Below are 24,043 nucleotides of genomic sequence, written 5' to 3' on the forward strand. Positions count from 1 at the left end.
GGGACTTGAGAATGTTCAGCCTGGAGAAAAGGAGGTTGAGAGGGGACATGATAGCCCTCTTTAAGTATTTGAAAGGTTGTCACTTGGAGGAGGGCAGGATGCTGTTTCTGTTGGCTGCAGAGGAGAGGACACGCAGTAATGGGTTTAAACTTCAAGTACAATGAAATAAGCTAGATATCAGGAAAAATTTTTTCACAGTCAGAGTAGTTCAGCAGTGGAATGGGCTGGATACACATTTTTCTTGGATGCTTTAGGATGCTTTGGGCTAATCCTGCGTTGAGCAGGGGGTTGGACTAGATGGCCTGTATGGCCCCTTCCAACTCTATGATTCTGTGATTCTATGATTCTAACTGCTAACAGTCAAGAGTAGACCATGTGTATAGTGATAGACCAATTATCTGAGTTAGTATAATGTGTTGATGAAATATCTGCCCTTCATACGTTAATGAAGGATGAAGGATTTGCCCCTAGTGATTTTGTTCAGGTTGTTAGTTAAAATCTTCATCTGAAGCCCCATTTTTTGTTCCCCTGCCTTAGGAGGGGAGGTGGTAGACAACAAAACAGGGCTTTTCCAGTAGGGACACAACACCTTTTGAAAGCCTGCCCTGGACGGCCGGTTGGACTCTCCCCAGAAACATTTGCCAGATGTTTGGAAGCAGTGGCTGGATGGCTCAGGCAGTCTGTGGCTTCAGATGGCTCAGCCGTCTGAAACTCAATCCCTCCATAACAGGTCCTGCAGCTGGGGAGACGAGGGCAGGATCAGGAAGCGTGCTTCCCATGCCTGGAGAGGGTGCAATTGACACCTGCACCAACTGCCAGGAATTTGGGTGTGATCTTTGATTCCTCTCTTTCCATGGAGGCTCAAGTCACAAAGGTAGCTTGAACGGTGTTTTTTCATCTGCACCAAACGTGGCTAGTAGCACCCTATCTGTCCTCTGAACACCTGGCTGCAGTGATCCATGCAACAGTCACTTCCAGGTTAGACTACTGTAACTCACTCTATGTGGGCCTACCCTTAGCTTTGACCTGGAAATTACAGCTGGTACAGAATATGGCTGCGAGGTTCCTTACTGGTACATGTTGGAGGGTCCATATCCAGCAGATGCTATGCCATCTGTAGTGGTTACCAGTCTGTTTCTGGATCAAGTTTAAGGTTTTGGTTTTAACCTTCAAGGCCATATGTGGCTTGGGCCCAGCATATCTGCGGGACTGCTTGTCTGCATATACCCCCCACGGGGTTCTGCTCTGCAGGTATGAATCTGCTGGTGGTCCTGGGCCCTTGGGACATTTGCCCGGCCTCAACCAGGGCCAGGGTTTTTTCGGCCCTGGCCCCAGCCTGGTGGAATTAGCTCCTGGAAGAGCTAAGGGCCCTGCTGGAGTTATCAGTTTTCCACAGGGCCTGTAAGAGAGAGCTCTTCCACCAGGCGTATGGTTGAGGCCAGGTTGAGGTCCCAGAATTACCATCAGGGGATTCCCTAGAGCTGGTGAGATCAGGTCCCCTGCTGCTAAGGAAAGAGCTCCGGACGGCTAGCTGGACAGGGGTGGGGGGGGGGATGGGAGGTTAACTCCAACCAATAGCCATATTTAATGTGTTTTAATGTGTGGGGGATTTTAAGGGCTCTGTGTTTTTACCATTTTATTCTGAACTGCCATGAGTCTTTGAGAGCGGTGCCATATAAATCAAAGATAAATATATATAAATAAATAAGACTGCATGGTTCCTTTTTGTGACTTTTGATCTAACTGAGTCAGGGAATACATGCTTGCCTCCTTTATAAAGTCTTGCTTGTATCCATACATTATGATCAAAGATTAAAAGCTCACAGGGGCATGTTTTTGATGTCTGATGACCAATTGTAGAATGCACTTCTAGAAATATTTCAGAACTTTCCCAAGAAATACTAAGATTATCCTGTTTGGGTTGGTTTTCAGGTTATCCTATTTGGGCTGGTTTTCTAGAAAGTTAAGTAGCTGATTAACAGTTTGGAAACCTTCTAGACCAGTGATCCCCAACCACCAGTCCGGGCCGTGAGAGCCTCAGCAGCGGGCCACGGCTCCCTCTCCCTGCCCCCCCCAGCTATAAGCTCACCTGTCAAGCGCTAGAAGAACTCACAACACACTTCTATAAAAAGAAAGCTTTATTGGAAGTTTACTTCAGTCACTATAACTAGCGAAGTCAAATCTGCCTTACAATACAAAAGCAAGCCCTTTTCAAGACAATTCTCCCGCCCAAAACTTGAAGGTTCCCAGGGGGGGAGAACTCCAGGTGCCCAGCTGGGCAATTAGCCAGGGAGTGTTACTTCTGGGGCGTCCTTGAACCGCTTGGTGCCCACTGACAAGACAACTATTATTGTTACATTGAGCAGACCTAGCTGGCTGGGTTCAAAAGACAAACAGTTCACAGCGAGCACAGCAAATCATGATAACAAGTGAACAGCAGACAGGTTTCGATTTCAGGCAGACAGCTAATATAATGGCCCAGGGTTACATAGGGGCCCAGCAATAAACCAAGTTAATAAAACATGGAGAAACTCAGGTTAAAATAAAGACATGGCAGAGAACAGGCACTGATCCTGACATCACCAGGCCGCAAGCAAATCGGCCGCAGAGAGCGGCTGCACATGTGCATTTGCATGCGGACAGTGGCTGCACATGCGCGTTTGCACCCCCGCCGGGGGTGCATTTGCGGCAGGTCTCCTCACCCCTTGGCAGCAGTCCGCAACCGGAAAAAGGTTGTGGACCGCTGTTCTAGACCACTGGTAACATAATTTATAAAATATGTATTTACACTAGGGTTGAGCTGATATAGTCACTTTTATCTCAGCAAAGATCCAAGACACCAATATATGGGTTAAACAAAAAGTTATTAATGGCCGGTCTACATCAAAATGCAACTCTCCCAGTTTGTTGTAGTGGTTAAAAGTGGTGGCCTCTTAGCTGGACAACTATGTTTGATTCCCTACTCCTCCACATGCAGCTACCTGGATGACTCATGGTCTGGAATCCTATCTCCATCTCAGCCCCACCTACCTCACAGGGTGTTTATTGTTGGGAGACGAAGGGAAGGCAATTGTAAAATGCTTTGAGGCTCCTTCAGGTAGTAAAAGTATGGTGTAAAAAGATGTTATTCTTAAGCATGCCTTTTGCATACAGGCAACTTACACAACTATCCAGGGTATGGGTAAACCCATTCAGGCTGCAGATTTGGACAGGATAGTCTGATAATCTGTTTATGGTGCAAGAGCTGGGACTGGGGATAGAGATTTCACTTCCGTGTTTTCCAGATCCGGCTTTATTAAAAATATTTTAAAATCTAGGCAGCAGTATTGGGGCTATCATAAACTGAATTTTGTCAACTGATAGCCATAGTTGCATTAAATGTGACTTTTACTGAGCCACTGTTCTCTAATATGTGTATAGTTCAATACCACTAACAGATATTTTCCATTAGGCTATGTCCTACTGCCAGAATAATTTATATGAATTAGAACAGCAGAGGCCTGAAGATCTCAGAGGGACACTGATGGCTTTTCCATGTGGATTATGAAATACTGAATACCTTGATGATGAATCACTCTGAAATTATTATATACAATGAAACACAACAATTGCCATTCTATTTAAAATACATTGGGGAAATGTATCTGTAACACAAGTTTAAAAATAGTAACAAGGATGTTCATCCCTCACTGTTGAAGCAGGAAAGAAGGGAATGTTATTCATTGGTGACTCCTTCTGTGGTCTGAGGTAGGCCACAAAGAGTCCAGTGGATTTGCTGTTTTGTGTAGCTTGCAGAATCAATTTCCTCTACCTTATAAGGTAGACATTTATAAAAGTTATCCAGAAGTAGCTGATTCAGAGTTCCTTGTATGCCCAAACATCAGCTCTTTATTAGATCTCACACAACTGAACTAACTTAACAGCCCACCACCCAAACCTATATACAGTGTAGGGTTTTTGTCAACGCTTGTGATTGGCCTTGTATGAGGTCCTCAAGTACAAACTGGTTGGACTATTTAAACAATCCAGTAGCAGGACAGATCCTGTGCACTGGCCAATAAACTTAAGAGTCCCCAATATCTGAATCTCAGTTCCTGTTATGCGGTTCCGCTAACCCACATATACAACACCCCTCCCCCCTCAAGTACATTTTCACCGAATGGCAGATAAAGTCCTGTAGGTAGCAGGGCCAGGTCCAGATATATTGAGAATGGTGTGGTTCTGCAGAAGTCAGGGTTGCTGGGGTCAGAGTGGTAGCCTTGTGCATTCTGGCTGGCTCCACTGGTTCTGAGCCCATGCTCAGGGAAGGCAATTGTGATTCGGGAGTTGAAAGCTTTGGGACTTCAGAGTCTGGGGCCATTTCAGTCACTGGGCTAGAGTCAGCATGTATTGTCACATCTGGTCCACATGCCAACACAAGGTGCAGCTGTCCAGAGATTGCACCAGATAGAATATGGGGCCTGTGGCCCAGGTGACCACTGCTGAGACCCAATCAGGACAGCTTAGATAGTTGTGGATGTAGACAGTGTCTTCCAGAGTGAAGAAGCAGGATGTTGTAACTTCCACCCAGCGTGGTGGCCAGTTTGATATGAGATCAGAGTAGATCCAATCCAGGGTTGTGGCTAGCTGACAGACCACCAGCAGTTTGGCAGAGCTCTGGCCAGTTGCTGAGCTGGGAGTGACGTGCTGCCAAAGAAGAAAATCTGCTAGTCTCTGAGACCAATCACCCTGGATGATCTGGGTCAGCACTTCTTTTGTTTTCCAGACCATGTGTTCAGCTTGGTCATTGGTTGAGGGGTGGAAGGGTGCAGACATGATGTGCCAGATCAGCTGAGCATTCACAAATTCCCAGAATTCTGATGAGGTGAACTGGGCCCATTGTCTGACACAATAGTGTCTGGCAGACTATGGGTTGGAAAGAGTCTGTTGAAAGCCTTGATGAAGACATTGTGGTACCTCCAGCCACTTGGAGTGTGAGTCCACCATGATGAGGAAGGACTGGCCCTGGAATGGTCCTATAAAATTGGTGTGGTGGCTTGACCTCGGTGTTATCTCTCAGGGCTACTCTGGACTTTGGGGCATCTCTGATCTACTCACCTGGCAGGTGTCACTGCAATGAGTGGCCACCAGGTGCAGTTGAGGGTGAGAGCCTTCATGTGCACAATGGACTCATTCAAAACCACCAGCATTTGGAGTCAGAGCTTTCTGGGGATGATGACTTGGTTTTCCCACAGCAGATAGCACTTGTGGACTGAGAGTTCATTCTTCTGGGACATTAATGATGTGAAGACAGAGTCCTGATGCCCTTCTGGCCACCCTCTCTACACCCAGTTGAGGACATGGGAGAGGGGGTGATCCTTGGCAGAGAATGTCGCTGTGTCCAAGGCATGGAGTGGTGTCTGAGACAGGAACTCGATTAGCAGGATACCATGGGCCAATGACAGTTCTGCATCAACAGCAGGTAGAGGAAGGCAGCTGAGGGTGTCAGTGTTCCTGATGTTCTGACTGGGCTGATGCAGGTGTTGGTAATCTTATCTATTGAGGAAGAGAGACCACTGTAGCATCTGTGGGTGGGGGTGGGGACAAGATCTGAGGAGTTTGGCAATTGGGAGTGAACAGTCCAAGGAGCAGTTTATGAACTACATAGATTATAAACTTCCCCCCATAGACATAGTCATGAAATTTCTTGACCCTGGCAACAAGGGCAAGTACCTCCTTATCAATCTGAGTGTAGATGCACTCCACTGACAACAGGGGTTGGGAGTAGAAAGTGACGGGGACTTCTTTGGTGTCTGGCATTGTGTGGCTGAGGATGGCCCCAAGGCTATGCCCAGGGGGGCACTGCAGGCAAGGATGGCAGGCAGTCTCTCATCAAATTGGGTCTGGACATTGGAATAAGACAGCAGACCCTTGACAGTGGTGAACACAGCTTGGTGCTCTCAGATCCACTTCCACAGTGCCTTTTTGTTGAGTGGGCAAAGGAGCACCTGGGCAATGGCAGCCATGTTCAGCAGGGTGGTTTCATAGAAGTTGAGGAGCCCAAGAAAGGACTGAAGCTCCCATTTGGACTTGGTGACAGCATTGGCTGGATGGCTTTGACTGGCAGTGTTGGAGTGGGCAGCATCCATGTCAACATGGAACCCTGGGAGCTCCACAGAAGGCATATCAAGGTGGTATTTCTCCTTCACCTTGAGCCTGATGATGTGGAACTTGTGCAGAACCTCATGGAAGTGGATAGAAAGTTCAAGTGCTGGGCTTCCCAAGACCAGAACATCTTCAAAAACTGGGATGATGCCTTGAGGATATCCTCCATGAGGCACTGGGAGATGTCTGGGACCAGACTTATGCCAAAGTGGAGCCACTGAACCTGGAACACTACCTAGTAGGGTTGTGTGCTGTGTCGTCCCAAGCGGCAGTTCCAGGATGATGCAGCCAGCGCTGTGCCACTGTGGGGGGCGGGGGGAGGCGTGGGTGTTGACACACCAGTTGGTGTACACACACAGGCAGTAGCAATCTGCCTGGTGGAGTTGGCCATGAACTCAGACACTGATCTGCCCTCGTTCTGGCTCCAGATATAGAGTGGGCAATCTTGGCCAGCTGTAGCATGAAGTGTTGTGTCAACATATCTATAAGGTTGTCGAATAAGTTAGTGTTGACCTTCGTGGGTGCCATCAGATCCTTTATTCCTTTAGAACAGGTGTAGAATGGGAGCGAAGTAATAATAAAATAAACCCAAAACTGGTATCTGAAATTTAATGGAAAAATTTAATATAGGTTGAGGGTGGGGGTAAACAAGAGAAGAATGATGATAACTCCTTGAATAATAAAAAAGACATACATCAAATAACTGAAAATTTACAGATTTAGGCATTCCTACCAGACAATTTTTTGAAGTAGAACAGCAGGGAAGAGAATTTTGAAATGATCCCTATTCTCCAGGCATTTTTCATAAGAAAATCAGGATTATGAGGTGTATGCAGATGACTGAATAATGGGGAAGAGTTACTCTACAATAGGTGAAAGTATAATTACAAAACCATATCTTGAAAAGACAAAATTAACTTTCCTTTGGTTCCTTGCCTGAAATATATAATGAGCAGAGCTGCTGAATTTTCCCTAATAAAAATAAGACGGACTTGAAAAGACATTAGCATCTTAACAGGTGTAATAACAGTCTGCCTTTCTCTTTAGACATATGATTAATGTGTCTAACATTTTGTAACAACCTCAAGCCATTTCCCCACTCTGCTTCCTCGGCATGACCAACATGAGAAAGTGCTAAGCTCTGAAAGGATTAGGCCAGGGAGCTTGGAACTCTGCAGACCAGCCTAAGCTGTGGTTCTTCTGAGGCAATTCACTGGATTTCTCTCTCCATCCCATAACAGAGGACTATTCTGCTAACTGAGGTGATGTTTTCTGACATGTAGAAAGGTGACTGTACTGAGATATGGCCATATAAGCTGTTCTTTCTTCCAGCTGTTGTCTACACACGGAATCTGCTTCTAAAGCCAAATAAAGACTACCATGTAACTATAACATTTATATTTAAAAATGTATAATATCTCTTAAAGGAAATCATTAGAACTTTGGTGTTTTGCTGAAGCTGATATGCAGATGATTAATCTTCACTGCTTGATTTTGGTTCAGTCATTTGTGAATATTTTCTTGCAGTCATTTCAAACGTTCTGAGCTGGTGAACTATGGCCTGGCGTCACATTGTCTAACTACATGGGAATGTCAACCAATCTGTCTATACTAGGAGTATGCCAAACCCACACCTTACCACAAAACGGTATTTTTCGGGTTTGGTATATTGAACTTGAAAAACATTGGCATTTCCCTATATTTCTGAATCTCAGTACTGGTATGGTATTCAGATTTGGTAAATTTTCAGGAATCACAAATTTTCAGCTCTATTACACCTATGAGGACCATTATTATCAATGGTCTCCATAAGATATAATGGAAAATTGAACCAGAGGTATCTGTGGCTCATGGGTGGGAGACTGTTTTTTTTTACATGGAGGGAGCAAACTTGCAGTATAGCTACTGATGCTTCTCCTAAAAAGCCCGTCAAGTTTCAAAAAGATTTTACCCCAAAGAAGATGCCGTAATTGTTTTCAGTGGAAGGGGGGAAAGGTATTTAAAAGGAGATGGTCCCTTTAAACACCATTTGCAAGACACAAGTGAACTCTGAAGGCATTTTAAAGGATTCACTGTCCTTTTAAAGCACCTGGTATCCAGTATTATACCCAAGCTCTTGACAGAAAGCACCAGTGCTAGTTGGTCTCCATCAAGGGTTGGAAGCTTCATCTCTCTGTGAGTTTACCCAACTAGAGGACCATGATCTTGGCTGAACTTAACTTCAGCTGGCTCTGCTTTAGCCCGTCCACCATGTCTCTAGGGATTTGGCCAGATAATCTGATGGTGTCAATGGATGGCCAACCATTAACAGAAATAGCGAGGTGTCATCAGTGTACTGGTGACAACCCAGCCTGAAATTCCATATCAGTTGGGTGAGGGAGGTGCATGCAGATGTTAAATAACATTGGGGAGAGTATAGCTCCCTGAAGGATTCTGCAGCTGAGGGCCCAACTCTAGGACACGCTCACCACTGACGCCAACCTCTGTCTCCAACCTTTGAGAAAAGACTCCAGGCATTTATTAACTTTCTATCCTGTTAATCCACCCAGTAGCTGAGAGTTGTCTCATCCAGGCATTAACTGGGCTTTGAAGGAAGAATCTAGAGGGGAGGGATATGTTTCTGAAAGCAACACAGGGGAGTCTGAGGGCATAGGTGCGCTTTTCTTTTGAGGGGGGAGAGCTTCTCCTTCTGCCTAACTACTGGCTGACAGGGAGGCCACAAAAAAGCCCCATCTAAATTAAGATACTGCTGTAGCCAGCCTTGCTATTTTAGGGCAGTGCAGCCAAACCATACATGTTTCTTTGCCATAACTCTATGAACTGGATGCTGTTGCGGAGGTTCTCTTACCTCCTGTTTCATCTGTATAACAACCCTGTGCAGTGGGCCTCAAGTGTGTCATCTTCACAACAACCTGCATAGGAGGCCATAAAAGTTTCTTCTGCACAACAGTCCTGCTCACCCTCCAAAGCATCTGTTTCTTCCTGGGGAGCTGACCTTCATAGTCTGGAGATCAGCTGTAATTCCAGGAGCTCTCCAGGCCCCACTAGGAAGTTGGAAATATCCCTTGAGGAAATATTCCTTGAAGTTTGAAAGTGGGGCCTCAAAAGGTTATCATGTGTCCACAGCTACCCAACCAGCCACATAGCACCCACCAGCCTATTTCAGGTCACAAAAACATTGCAGAGAGGAGGTAAAGTTGCCAGATTTCATATTTTGGAATTCCATACTTCCTAGATGCACTAGAACCTGATTAGGGTCAGGACTACTGTGCTCAGAGAGGCTCCCCTCTTAGAGTTGCCAGCTTCCAAGTGAGGTATTAAACATACACCAAACCATGAGCTAGTACCCATTGCATTACAGAATGCAATGGGCTTTACTACTAATAAATAATATAAAAATAGCATGACAAGTTGATTTATCATACATTAGGTAAGAACAACTCTTTCTTGTATACCTAAGATATGGTTCTGACAACTATCTTTCTCCTTCTCCCTCATGGAGTGGGATCTTTAAAATATACATTTAGCCCATTAATTGGCGGTTCTTAAAACATGGAAACATGTTTAAAAGTATAAAATTGCTCTGGAGTTTGGGAAGTGAATAAGCACGTGTGTAATTTGTAAATGACATGAAAAAATTATATCACAGAAGAAAAATAATGGAGAACTATCACCCTCTGGTGGACTGAGAAAGTAATTAGAGTCCTGCAGAATAAGACGATTTGTTGTCAACAGTTTATTTTCACTATATCTGCATATTATTCTGATTTTAAGGGAGAAGAAAAATATTACAGTCCACGTAAGAGCTATACCATTAAAAGGCAAGGAATTTAGTTTTTAAAGCATGAACTGATACCTGATAACTGTAGCTTTCTGTGTGCAAGAATTCACAAAAGCTTGTCATAGAATTAAGAATCTAATCTCAAGATTGCCACAAGATTGTTTATTCTTAGTGCAACAGACTCATATGATTTTCCTTCATAATTGTAGTCTCATCCTGAGTCTTGATGTCTCATCCTAAGCATAATGTGGCATGCTTCTAAACCCATTTATTTCAGTGGGACCAGAAAGTAGAATTCAAAATTACATTATATATTACTAACAGTCACATATTCCCAATTAAAATAAATTGTGAGGAATGTGAGCTTCTACTTGTAAGACTGTTTCACACTGATATGGAGACAGATGGGGCCGGCAGTAAATATTAGGGTGTGAGCCATGGATTTGACAGTTTTATTTCTGATATGTCTTTGTGAACTACAAATGGGTTTGAGGGGTCTGATTGGCTGGTTTGGCAGGGAGTTATCATGTGGCTGTGTTTGGATGCTGTGACACAGTTTACTAATGTAACAGAATTAACTTTTGCTCATATATTCCTATTGTTATGATGGTCAGTTCTTAGTCTGATGAAGAGTGCTTGCTCTCAAAAGCTCACGCCTTGAATAAATCTTTGTTGGTCTTAAAGGTGCTACTGGACTCTGATTTTGTTGTGCTACTTCAGACCAACACGGCTACTCATTTTAATCTATGTTTAAATGATTGTGGAGGGGTATGGGGTTATAAAATAAACAAAAAGAATTTAAAAAACTCTTATTACAAGGTAAATCAGAAAAATTGAAGAATGAGATTGTGAACATTATAAACTGTTACGTCAACCCAAATAAGGTTAAATACCAAATATCTAAAGAATATGGTTGAAAATAACTACTATGTAATCTGGCAAAAATTGTTAAAGATTTTAAGCTATGGTAGAAGCTAAATTTTTCTTTGTCTGAAAGAATGGGAACAGTTAAAATGAATATTTTGACAAGACCGAATTTCGTTTTCCAAACATTACCAATTGAATTCAAAGATAAGATCTTAATAAAATGGCAAAGTAACATCAACAAGTTTGTTTAGAAGAATAAGAGACTGAGAATTGCATTTAAAGTTTTACAAGATGATAAGAGGAAGATTATGTTTTCCTAACCTCAAATTATATTATCATGCAGCAGGTTTAACCTGGATAATGGACTGGATCACAGTTTTAATAAAACGTAGCTTGAACTGTGAAAAACAACAACAGTTTGACCCAGAATTTGCAACATCTATTATGACCTGGAATTAAGAAATCAGATCCTGGATTACATCACATATGGAGAAACAGCTTTCTGGAGATATGGGATAAATAAAGTGCAAGTATTAATCCCAGAGTTTCACAATTAAAAATTATTTCCTAAGGGACTGGAAGAAATAAAAATATGGATTTTGCATATCCAGGATTTGATTTATCTCCAAAGGGGAGATAAAAAACTAGCAGCAATTGTCCCATGAAGGTAAAAGGATATACTGGTTTACCCATATTCAGTGGACATCCAAATTAAAAAAAGAATTGCAAGTGATTTAAGGAATTGTGAGAGAACAAACAGAATTTTAAAAACTAATTTTACAAAATAAACTATATATTCTGGGCAGAATATATAAATATCTGCTTAAATTGGAAACGGAGTTTGAACAAGTGAAAGCTTGTATGATAAAATGGATGCAGAATTTTGGTATGACCATCCCAATAGATGAATGGAAACAATTATAGTGTAAGAATGGAGAGGCTGATTCTGTGAAGGCTCAAGGGGTTGGCAGGTTAGAGTGGATGAGCAATAGGGTTGTGAGTGTCCTGCATAGCTCAGGGGATTGGACAAGATGACCCATGATGTCCCTTCCAACTCTATTATTCTATGATTCTAAGAATGTAAAGTTGACAAAGCGTCAGACATTATGTGTAAATTGATATAAGATGTTTTATAGATGACATCTAACTCCCGAAGTTGTTACTAAAATGTCTAATCAAACAAATTGTTGCAGGTGTTATGAGATTATTAGGTTCATTTCTTTATATGTGGTGGAACTATAAAGTGTTCTAAAAAATCTGGATAAAAGTACATGATAAACTGCAGACCATGTAGAAATGTAAATTTCCATTAGACCAATATATATGTGTTGAGTATTTTACCTGCAGGTCTACTGAAACAAGGCACAAATTTTTCTTCCATGCAATAACTGCAGCAAGATTTACCATCAGGCTTCAAGCAGCAGCAAGCTCCACACACAGATTTATGGATTACAAAATTTACAGAATTAGCTGTTGACTTGCAGGAGGGCATTTTGGGCTGGAATAAGGCACGACACACCAATGTTGGGATAAACAAGGCCACAGCTTTTATTACTTCCCCACGGGAGGGTTGGCACAGCATGGGACAGGGAGCCTGACCTAGCAGTCAGCAGACTGCACCACAACCCACGGAGTCCAGAGGTGCCCTGGGGACCCACACCATTCCCAGCCGAGAGAGCAGATCCCCTTGCCTACTGAAGTCTGCCCTAAGGGAAGCGACCTATGCAGGGGAGCCAACGGGTGTCCACCTCATTTGGCTGTCCCCAGGCCACCTGGCTAAATGAGCCCCTGGCCTCCCAGCAGGGTAAGCCGCACTCATTTATATGCCACCTCTTAAGGAGGTCCCGAACCCCAGGGAGTCTGATCGCATACCGGACTCCCTGCCAACAGGCTCCATCCCATGCGAACCCGCAACTGTGACAAAATATTAATAGAGAACATCCACATCAAACATTGACATAGGATGGGAGGGTAGGAAGCTGTTCCTTGGCATCCTGGAGAAGAGGCTGGGATGTGCACACATGGCGCCTTTATGGGCACCGTGGTCCCGCCTCTCCGTTTGTGTTCTGCGCGCTACAAGAACGCAGCGCACCAGGGCTGCTGGGGAAGTCATGCCTGCCTCCAGCCAGCCCTCCGCAGCATCAACCAGCGTCTGTGGTTAGTCTTTGCTGCCCTTTATGACTAAATTAATGAGCTTGGTCAACCATAAGCCATTAGAATAATTTCAAGAACACTGGGATGAATATCTGATTTTTGTTTATTATTTATTTATTTATTTGTTTGTTTGTTTGTTTATTTATTTGTTTATTATATTTACATACCACCCTCCCCGAGGGCTCAGGGTGGTTTACAGAAAACAGGGAGGATACAATTAAGCTGCTCAAGAACCGAGTGTTTGATTATTTGTTCCAAAATTTTGCCAACTACAGATGTCAAGCTGGCGGGTCGATAATTACTCGGATCCTCCTTTTTTCCTTTCTTGAAGATGGGGACAACATTTGCCCGCCTCCAATCATCTGGCACCTCACCTGTTCTCCAAGAAGTGTCAAAAATAATGGACAGAGGTTCAGAGATGACATCTGCAAGTTCTTTTAAAACCCCCAGATGTAGTTCATCTGGCCCAGAAGACTTTGTTTCATTTATAGAAACTAGGGTAGAGTCTGCACTTACTTTGTTTATTCCATTGTTAATCCTGTTGAATTCAGATCGCTTTGAACTCGGGTCTTCCTCTCCCCCCCACCTCCCCATTGAAACAGGAAAGTCTTCTGCACGTGGTTAGGGAGGCTCAGAAGGTGGGGGGGGAGCCAAGCCTCTTTCTTTCTTTTCTTGAAGGGGGAGGGGGGAGGAGCCAGGCAGGGAGCCTCTTTCTTTTCTTGGAGGGGAGGGGGAAAATCCAGGACTGACAGAAGTTGAGAGAAATTAGGGGCTTCTCCTTTAAGGCAAGCGTGTCAGATGACCAGGTGTAGTTTATCAGAGGTTCTCTACCATGGAGCTTTTTTTCCAATCTGGATATTGAGGATTAACAGCACTCTGAGATATCGAACAATAAAGGTAGGGTCACTCCAGATCAATCCTTCTTGCTGCAGAAGGAAAATTTAAATTGCCCAAAATCCAATCGGAAATCGCATTCTGTGTAGACGGCAGGGACTGAATTGATCTGGGATTGGAATAAAAGCTCCATGCAGTTTACGCCTTGGAGTGAGGGAGGGGAAGAGAGCACAAAACATACAGCAAATGCATGAGGTTTTCCATTGCCATTCATATCACAATCTTCCCTTCTATAGTATCACCAACCAGGATGGGATGTGGAAAGACAGTGGATGGGAGAAAGTAAGTTCAATTCCAGAAAAACCAAGTTGCTTTGTATGGAAAGGTTGTTTATTGTTTCTCTTTATGTAATTGGAAATGGACCAACAGATTAAATCTAATTGAATACATTCTTTATATAATAAACTTATTTATAGTGGATTTTAATGTGAGGATGGTTATATTACCCTGCCATGTGTAAAAATAAAATGCTCTTAGCAAGAGTTCTAAATCTAATTATTTGACATTTTTAAAGCTCTTCTGAAAAAGAGCTTTTGGTCTTTAACAACACTGGGACAGGTTTATAATAAGCACTGAGCAGCATTTTTGAATTCTGGGTCTCTGTAACCTACTCTTACTATCTATCTATGCATAGAGATTATTTACTTTTAAAATAGCATCTAATAGATGCATAATTCAATGGACAATCTTTCCTGTAGCTTTAAACCCTTCTGTTATTTGTTTTAACCATGTTGAATTGTTATATAAGCTAAAACATGGCAGTGGATGCTACATCTTTGAGAAGTCCGGCTCTGGCCTGGATATTCCCAATTACTTCATCTTTAAATGAAGTATTTCTTCATTTGCAAAGCTGCAAAATGAACATATAAAAAGCTTTAGTCCTAAGACACTTTGTAGTTATTGCACTAACTAAACTCTTCCATTCCTGCCTATTTTTCCCTCATTTTTTGGCATTAAAATGGACTTCATTTTGTAGCGTTATCTTAATTTTAAGATCTCTGGCACACATAAAAGTATCTGAACACACTCCCCTGCCACAAGATATTAATTCCTGAAAGGAAAAAGTAAGTAAGGAAGAAAAAACTCCATCGGTCATCTCCTTCAGATGGAAAACAATCTTTTTTTTTCTCACACCATAAAATGCAAGGTCCTGGCATGCCAGGATTTAAGTCAGTAAGGAGGAGGGTGTAAACTGCACTATCGATGCAGTTACCCTAGTACTGAGATTATTCTAACAGAGATTAACCACGAGGGGAGAGCATAAATTGGGCCAAATTCTGTTGATACTAGCAAACAGCCAGTAGATGGCAGAGCTCACCACAAAACGAGAAATCCGGATTACACCAGTTTGTAAAATGCTGATAATGATAACTTGGGGATAATTTACAAATAGACTTTCATCCCTTGATGTTAGCAGTCAACATAAACCCTTCTGGCCTCAACTCTAATATAAGCTACAGTAGTAATACCTGAATTCAGAAGATGAGAGACCAATGGGTATATATTCATAAAAATGTAAAGGAAATGGTGTTAAGTTCTCTGTTAAAAAGAAAAGGAAAAAAATGTCCTCAGATTTTTTTGCCCCATTGCCATTCTTGGGTGTGAAGTCTGAGAGAGTAATGGCTTCCCCTTCCATGTATTTCTGAATGAGACAAATAATCTAGTCAATTTTCAATCCAATTTCCAGACAGGATATTATTATTGAACCTTTAAATTGCTTTTGAAACTATCAGCCATTATATTTGTTGTGTCCTTAATGTTAGGCATTAGAATAAAGAGACAGCATAATTTTAAACTGGAATACAGTTTAGTAAATCAGGTACTTTGGATGGAGCTGCAGTAATGACCACTGGCTTTTTCCTGTGTTCTTATTAATCATAGAATCATAGAATCACAGAATCATAGAGTTGGAAGGGGCCATACAGGCCATCTAGTCCAACCGCTGCTCAACGCAGGATCAGCCCAAAGCATCCTAAAGCATCCAAGAAAAGTGTGTATCCAACCTTTGCTTGAAGACTTCCAGTGAGGGGGAGCTCACCACCTCCTTAGGCAGCCTATTCCACTGCTGAACTACTCTGAGTGTGAAAATTTTTTTCCTGATATCTAGCCTATATCGCTGTACTTGAAGTTTAAACCCATTACTGTGTGTCCTCTCCTCTGCAGCCAACAGAAACAGCATCCTGCCCTCCTCCAAGTGACAACCTTTCAAATACTTAAAGAGGGCTATCATGTCCTCTCTCAACCTCCTTTTCTCCAGGCTGAACATTCCCAAGTCCCTCAACCTATCTTCATAGGGCTTGGTCCCTTGGCCCCAAATCATCCTCGTCGCTCTCCTCTGTACCCTTTCAATTTTATCTATGTCCTTCTTGAAGTGAGGCCTCCAGAACTGCACACAGTACTCCAAGTGTGGTCTGACCAGTGCCGTATACAATGGGACTATGACATCTTGTGATTTTGATGTGATGCCTCTGTTGATACAGCCCAAATTGGCATTTGCCTTTTTTACCGCTGCATCACGCTGCCTGCTCATGTTTAGTTTACAATCCACAAGTACCCCAAGGTCTCGTTCACACACAGTGTTACCTAGAAGCGTATCCCCCATCCTGTAGGCATGCTTTTCATTTTTCTGACCCAGATGCAGAACTTTACACTTATCTTTATTAAATTGCATCTTGTTCTCCTTTGCCCATTTTTCCATTGTGTTCAGATCTCGTTGAACTCTGTCTCTATCTTCCAGAGTATTTGCCAGTCCTCCCAATTTGGTGTCATCTGCAAACTTGATGAGTAGTCCCTCCACCCCCTCATCTAGATCATTAATAAATATGTTAAAAAGTACCGGGCCAAGCATCGAGCCCTGAGGTACCCCGCTACTCACCTCTCTCCAGTCTGATGAAACACCATTGACAACAACTCCTTGAGTGCGGTTCTCTAACCAATTCCCTATCCACCTGACTATCTGAAAATCCAGATTGCAGTCCTTCAATTTATCCATCAGAACATCATGGGGAACCTTGTCAAAAGCTTTACTAAAATCCAAGTAAATGACATCAACCGAATTTCCCCGATCCAGCATACCTGTTACTTGGTCAAAAAAGGAAACCAGGTTGGTCTGGCAGGACCTGTTGGAGACAAATCCATGCTGACTTCCTTGGATCACCAAATTGTCCTCCAGATGTTTGCAGATCGCTCCCATTATCTTCCCCACAACAGAGGTCAGACTCACTGGTCTGTAGTTTCCCGGGTCATCCTTCCTCCCTTTTTTGAAGATTGGAATAACATTTGCTCTCTTCCAGTCCTCCGGGACATCTCCAGTCCTTAAAGAGGTTCCGAAAATGATGGACAAGGGCTGTGCAAGTTCTCTGGAAAGTTCTTTGAGTACTCTCGGGTGCATTTCATCCGGACCAGGGGATTTGAACTCATCCAGTGCAGCTAAATGCCTCTCGACAACCTCTCTATCCATGTTAACCTGCCACCCAGACACTGTCCTTTGGCTACTGCCATCTCTAGATGTGCCTAAACCCTTTGACCTGTGGGAAAAAACAGATGTAAAATAGGCACTAAGCCTTTCTGCTTTCTCTGCATCTTCCGTTAGAGTTTGTCCATCCGCACCCAACAGTGGGCCTATTGCCTCCTTTACTTTACGTTTGCTCCTCACATAACTGAAAAATCTTTTCTTGTTACAATGGGCTTCCCTGGCCAATCTTAGCTCACTCTGAGCTTTGGCCTTTCTTATGATTGATCTACAGTGCCTAGTAACCTGTAGGTACTCTTCTTTAGAGCTCTGTCCTTCCCTCCATTTCCTGAACATTTTCCTTTTCTTTCTTAGTTCCTCTTGAAATTCTCTATTCATCCAAATAGGCTTCTTAGAGCTCCTGCAGTGTTTTCGTCTTTCTGGGATATTCACACTAAGACCTGGAGTAGATCAGCACAGCCTAAAACATTGGCCCAGATAAAATGAATACACTTTTCCAAAGCAGCACAGTATTCTCCTGGACTGTTTAGCTGAGATAGGGCTTGAAGACACTAGCTTGCTAATTCCTGGCCAACAGGATCCAGGAAGTCAACCTGAGACTGCCCTACTCATTGACCTTAACCAAAGAGTCAGTCTCCCATGCTGCAGCACAAAATCATCAATTCCAGGAAGGCTGTGAAAAACCTTAATTAGTGCCATTGGCTGGCAAGTGGCAACCCTTCTTTCCCACAATAAATAGCTTCTGATAAAATCAAATCCCATGAACATACTAGTGCCTCAACACCCCCGATCAAATGCATTCTGGCATGGCCGCCATTATCAGTGACCTGGCATATATGTAAGTACAGCACATAAGCAACGTATTATAGTGAATTTAGTGATGTTAGCCTGGGACCTAGGTGTCATTGTCATAAACACTAAGCACACCATCACCAGCAGAGTAGTAGTCTTTCTGATTCGTTTCCTGAGCTGGCTTTCTGTACCACCCTGCAGCAGCTCCAGCAGCTCCATGCTTTCAGCCCATGCTTTCTTAAGAGGAAGAAAAGCAGCCTCCTGAGGAAGACTGTGGGGCTTTTTGCACGCCTTCAAAATAGCACAATGGTTGCCAATTGAAAACGCTACTGATTTGCTGTTTTGCACAATGTCGTCGACAATCTGCCACACACCTGAAACCAATCTGCAAAAAGCACTTCCTTGTAGCGCTTTCAGGGAAATCCCCAAAAGTGGATTCACCCTCCGGAAAGCGATACACTCCTGCAACCAATCTGCAACACTAGCGAAAAAGACCTGTGCGTTAACATTGTTGCGGTTTCTTCAAAGTCCCTCCTCCTGAGCCTGTCCTCCAAACTTCCGGCGAACTGTTCGCCATTTTTTTTCTCTGAGCGAGCGGGGATAACGCACCAGCGAGCCTCTTTCAGTTTAGAGGCTTCCCTGGCTTCAGTCCCTCCCCTTCAGTCACTAAGCACACACATTTTACACATTCATTCAGCCGAAAATCGGGCCCGTGAGAGGGGGGGGGGAGGGGGGGATTTTTTTTTTCACTCGGAGGCAGCGTGGCAACGATCAAATGACAGCTCAAACAGAGGCTTCCCCGGCTTCAGTCCCTCCCCTTCAGTCACTAAGCACACTTCAGTCACTAAGCACACTACTAAGCAGTCACTTTATTTTTTACACAGTCATTCAGCCGAAAATCGGGCCCGTGAGAGGGGGGGGGTTTCACTCGGAGGCAGCGTGGCAACGATCAAATGACAGCTCAAACACCCCAGGCAGCTGGATGGGTCTCTCCATTGCAACGAATCTACACAGATTCGTTACAATGGGTCTGTTTTTTTTTTTTTTAAACCTTTCTTAAAGGGAAAGGGGCTGTTTGGGAGCATGCTAACGGCTGCCCATTGGCTGCTTGACGGCCAGGGGTGGGATGAGCTCGGCAATAGCGCTTCCTTTCTAGCGATTTCTGCCGAGACCGGAAGCCTGTGGGAAACGCTACAAAACGCAACTGGATTCCACTACAAAGGCAGGTATGCATAACGACGAATTCCACTATTTTAAATGGCGATTTTTCATTCAGTGACCAATTTGCTACAAAGATCCCGGTGCGTAAAGCCCCTGTGAAAACCCATCAGTGGCCCAGGAAGAAAGATCCTTTGCAAGGGCTCCTCTTCCTTTTTGTAAGTACAGCTTTGAAATGAAACAGTTGTTGATAATTCTGGTAAATAAGGCAAACAACTTTCCAGACCTTCCCCCAATACTGAGTGTACCAAGAGAAGTCAGGAAATGGCTTCTTTAGTCTCCAGCACCCTCAGAAAAGGTAGAAAGAACAGGGCAAAATTTAATCCCTATCTTCTGGACTGCTGCTTTCTAGGGCTTCAAGAGACCATTTATAGCACCTCTAAATGCTTCCAAAGTTTGCAAAGGTCCTCTGACCTATGCCTGAAGAAAAGTTATTCTCCCCTCTTCTGAAGCTCTGAACAAGAGTGTGAAATCTGGTTTGAAGGACTGCCAGAAGTCCAACTCTGCTGGTTTTAAAGGTACCACTGGACTCAAATGTTGTTCTTTCTTCTACTTGGCTCTTACAATTGGAAGACGAACCAATTAAACTGAACGATGACTTCTTAGGCTGGAGCAAGGCTTTAAGCTTTGCTCAGCTTCCGAAGTTTTCTATTTGCATTCCTTGAGTGCACTCAAGATGCACCGCCTCAGCCCGAGAGGCACTACTACCCGAGCCCCCCACAATAGGCAGCACCTTTGCAGCAACAGTACATTCCTTTGGTTTGTGTATGGTGCAAACTCTTCCCCCTTGCTGGACCTACAGGGTCCAGCACTGACTGAGCAACCACATCTCTTGCATGGACCGGTGAGTCAGGCAGGGAGTCCAGAATCATGATGCCATGGGCCAGAGAGGGGTCTGCCTCAGGAATGGGCGGCAGCAGGCAACTCAAGGCATCTGCATGTTCAAGGTCAGACCCCGGGTGGTGCACCAAACCAAAATCATAGCTATTCAAGAAAATAGCCTAGCACAATCCTCTGGGAGACAAAATTTTGGGGGTTTCTTTCTCTGGGGAGAATATGCCCAGAAGCAGCTAATGATCAGTCACAATAAAAAATGGGTGGCTGTAGACATAATTGTGGAATTTTAATAGCCACCATGATTACCAAAACCTCCCTATCTTCCTGGGCATAATTGTGCTTGGGAGATGTTAACATCTTTAACCGCTCCTAGCGGAGCGGATAATATATTTCGTTAAGGGCACCAAAGGTGGGCCCTGTCCATGATGAGGAAGGGTGCCCATAGGCCCCTTCCTCTGGAATGACAATCGGGGGGCCCAATTGGCAGGCACAAAGCGCCTGCCGATTGGGCCCTGCGATTGTCAGTTGGTCCCTTCCCACCGGACTGACTAATCGGGAGGCGCTCCCTTCCTCCTCGCCCGCCGCCGCCCACGTGCCGCCATAACTTCACTCACCTCCACCAGCCCAGGATGCTGCTTCGCCACTGCACAACGAGACTCTGCACGGCCCCAGGTAGCCGCTGACACGGCCGGGGGCCCTCGATGAGCTATGCCGCGCCGCAACAAGCCAAGCCCACATACTGCCCGCCGACTCTCGAGACCCGCCCGAGCCGCCCTGTGCCGCCCCGCCCCACGCCCGCGCCGGCTCCACCGACTCCCGGTCCCTGCTCAAGAACCCAGCCATGGCTGCGCCAGCCCCGCAGCCCCCCCCACTCCCGAGACCCGCCCGAGCTGTGCCGCCCCGCCCCACGCCCGCGCCAGCCCCGTCGATTCCCAGCCTTCACTTAAGACCCCAGTCACGGCCGCGCCGGCCCCGCAGCCCCCGCCAACTCCGAAGACTCGCTAGCGCCCGCTGCATTACAACTGCAGTGGGCTTATTTACTAGTCCAGGAATAATAAGCAATTGGCACTTCCCAACTGTCTGCAAGCACATGCCTCAGAACTGCCCCCACTCTATATGGTGACACATCACATGCTAGGACTATAGGCAACAATTTGTTGTAGTGTTCAATAAACTTAACACATTCGGCTTTATTTTAAACCATTTAAAATATACATCTGAAACTGTAGCAACTCAGTATAAAGACTCCCATCCTAACTATTTTGAAGAAATGGGAGGGGCTTGTGTAGATGTGTAAGATATAGATACACACACACGCATGCATACACATATATTTCTGGCATTTATATTTCCCAAGAGCAAGAAGGAAATGTTGACAGAGTGACTAAGGTAACCTGCCATTAACTGATGGAAAACAAATCTTGAATCAGAATTTATTACGTTTATTTTTGGATCCACTGTAATGCCATGCGGTGAAGTCTGCCAAAAAAGAGAAGAGGGTAGGACTGGCTCCATTTATACAGTACTAGATCTAAAGCCCATTTTATTTTGAAGGCTTTCTCATCCCCCCCCCCCGGATCGCAGAAGGCCTCAGCGGGGCCAGGGCTGGAAGCGGCCTACCTGCCTTCGCCGCTGGTGGCTCCTCAGCGGCCGGGAGCTGCGGGGATGCAGTTTGGCAGGCAGTCCTTAGGCGGGCGGGCACGTGGTGCGCTGCGGGGGTGGCAGGCCAGCTGCGGCGGTGGCGGGGCCGTTAAAGTGGCAGCGCTTGCGGTGGCATTCGAGAGGTGGCAAGGGCAGCGGTGTTCTGCGGTGAGGGCGGCGGCAGGGCGGCGGCGCAGGCCACGGCAGCCCATGCTTCTAACGGCCAGTGGCGGGGCAGACAGGGCAGTGGCAGCGGAGCGGCTCAGAGTGGGGTATCAACAGGCCCACGGTGGCAGGCAGGTTTGTCAGGGAAGGACGGTGACGCTGGGGGAGCCGCGTCTGGGAGTGGCAGCAGCCGGGAAGCAGCGTTGGCGACAGGGAAGCTCTGGCCAGCAGCGGCGAGGGGCGGTGGCGAAGGGGCGCGGTGTCCCAGGCCCTTCGGCGGCAAGTTGGGATGTTGTGCGGCTGGAAAGGAGCAGGGCTGGGCCACGTCTTCGATGCGGCATCCCTGCTCCTTTCCCCGCAGCGATGTGTAGTCTATGGCGGCCAAGGAGGCAATGGGGAGGCGCGCTTTGCATGCCTCCGCATTGCCTCCTTGGTCCAGGATTGACACTCGGAGGGGCGAATCAGGAGCCGCTTTGTGGCTCCTGATTCGCCCCTCCAAGTTTTTATCCTGGACAGAGCTCGTCCTAACTCCTCCCAACTTGCCCTTACTCTTTTATTTAATAACTGCGGAGCGGTTTACAGATGGGGATGGCCCCACAGTGAAACAAAAACATGAACAGGTGGATTAACTGAGGTAGCATGAACTATGGAGGAACTGAGCAGTTGCCACAAGCAAATGTCAGCAAATATGATTCACTAGTGATGGGCTTACCCTGTTCTAACCACTAACTGATGAGGTGCCAGCAAACACTTTGTGAATGTGATCCAGTAAACACTTCCTGGAAATTCAACAGCCACACTGTAGGTCAGTTGCTGTGCAATGCATAAATAATGGTCACCATGAATGTGTTTTGCTATTTAAAGTCAACGATATTTCCCCACAAATGATAAATCTGGCCATTCCAGTCAGCGGTATATTTGTTACTCAGCAACCAAAGTTCAAGATGAAGTAAACGTAGTCATGTACTGCAATATAATAAAATGCCCTAAATATAAGGCTACTAATCATATATAGAAACTGGGCCTCAGAGCTGCTGGATGAAAAATGCCTTTTCAGCAGCATTAATACAATTTTTGTTAACCAAAATTGGTTCTATAAACCAAGAACATGGGCTAACACTTCCATTTTAAAACTGTGCCGTTGAACAAGTTTATAAGGATAAACAGAGACAAAGGTTGCATGAAAAGACCTTTTCCAAGGAAGATTCAGAGGGAAATGCAAAATGACTGCAAGTACTGTATATTGAATTGCTATTAGTTTCCAAGATAAACCTTTGGGGAAGTATAAAGTCAAATATTCATCAAAAAGTATATAACAAAAGTTCAAAATCAGGATAGCAAGATTAAGGTGACCAGATTGTCCCACGTTTGAAGGGACATCTGGGGGCACCTGGCAAATTATACTTATGTTGAAATTTAAATATATATTTAAATATATTACTATTTTTGCATTCTATGCATTCTATGAAACATTTTGTTGCTCCATATAGACCAAATTTTTAATCAAGACATCCCCCCCCCGGTCAATGGTGTCCCACTTTACCAATGTTAAAATCTGGTCACCTTAAGCAAGATATCTAACTAGATTAAAGGGCACACACATTTCATTTATTCATTAATTTTATACTTAACTTTTTAGCCCCAAATAAAGCATCTAGCAACATACATGTACCTTCTTTGTAAAGAGTATTCATTAGGTATATTTGATGTGGTATCAAAATCTGGTCAGTTGTATCAAAAGCTGAATGAATGTGATAAAACCAGAATAGAAGTGGGGATTCAAAAATCCTTCTGATGTGAGACAGCTGAGTTCTGACCTATGGCCACATGATGTGAGGCATGCACAACTTGCCTCTGTTTATTTTCTTGGTCCTTCACCTTTATCCAACAAGCAAATGATTATTCAGCCTCAGTTGCAAACACACATAGCTTGACCAGTAGAATGCCTGCTGTGTACAATTCTGTTGAAAAACAAAAAAGGCAGAAAACTCCCCGCCAGTCTGAGAGTTCTTAAACAGGAAGATCTTGCATATAAAGAGTAGATTTATGAAATGTTGCTCTATCACATGTTGGCTTGT

At 44.5% G+C, this 24,043-nt stretch overlaps 1 long non-coding RNA gene across 1 annotated transcript in view; it reads right to left on the minus strand.

The window, feature by feature from the left end:
• LOC143842213 (uncharacterized) overlaps positions 1-23,796 on the minus strand; it is an 89,448-nt gene extending 65,652 nt beyond the window's left edge. The window contains exon 1 of the long non-coding RNA XR_013233022.1: positions 23,638-23,796. This is a non-coding gene — a long non-coding RNA (uncharacterized LOC143842213). The remainder of the gene's footprint in view (positions 1-23,637) is intronic.
• Between the last annotated feature and the right edge of the window lie 247 nt (positions 23,797-24,043).

Source organism: Paroedura picta, chromosome 1, assembly GCF_049243985.1.
Source record: "Paroedura picta isolate Pp20150507F chromosome 1, Ppicta_v3.0, whole genome shotgun sequence".
In the NCBI taxonomy this organism is placed as follows: Eukaryota; Metazoa; Chordata; class Lepidosauria; order Squamata; family Gekkonidae; genus Paroedura; species Paroedura picta.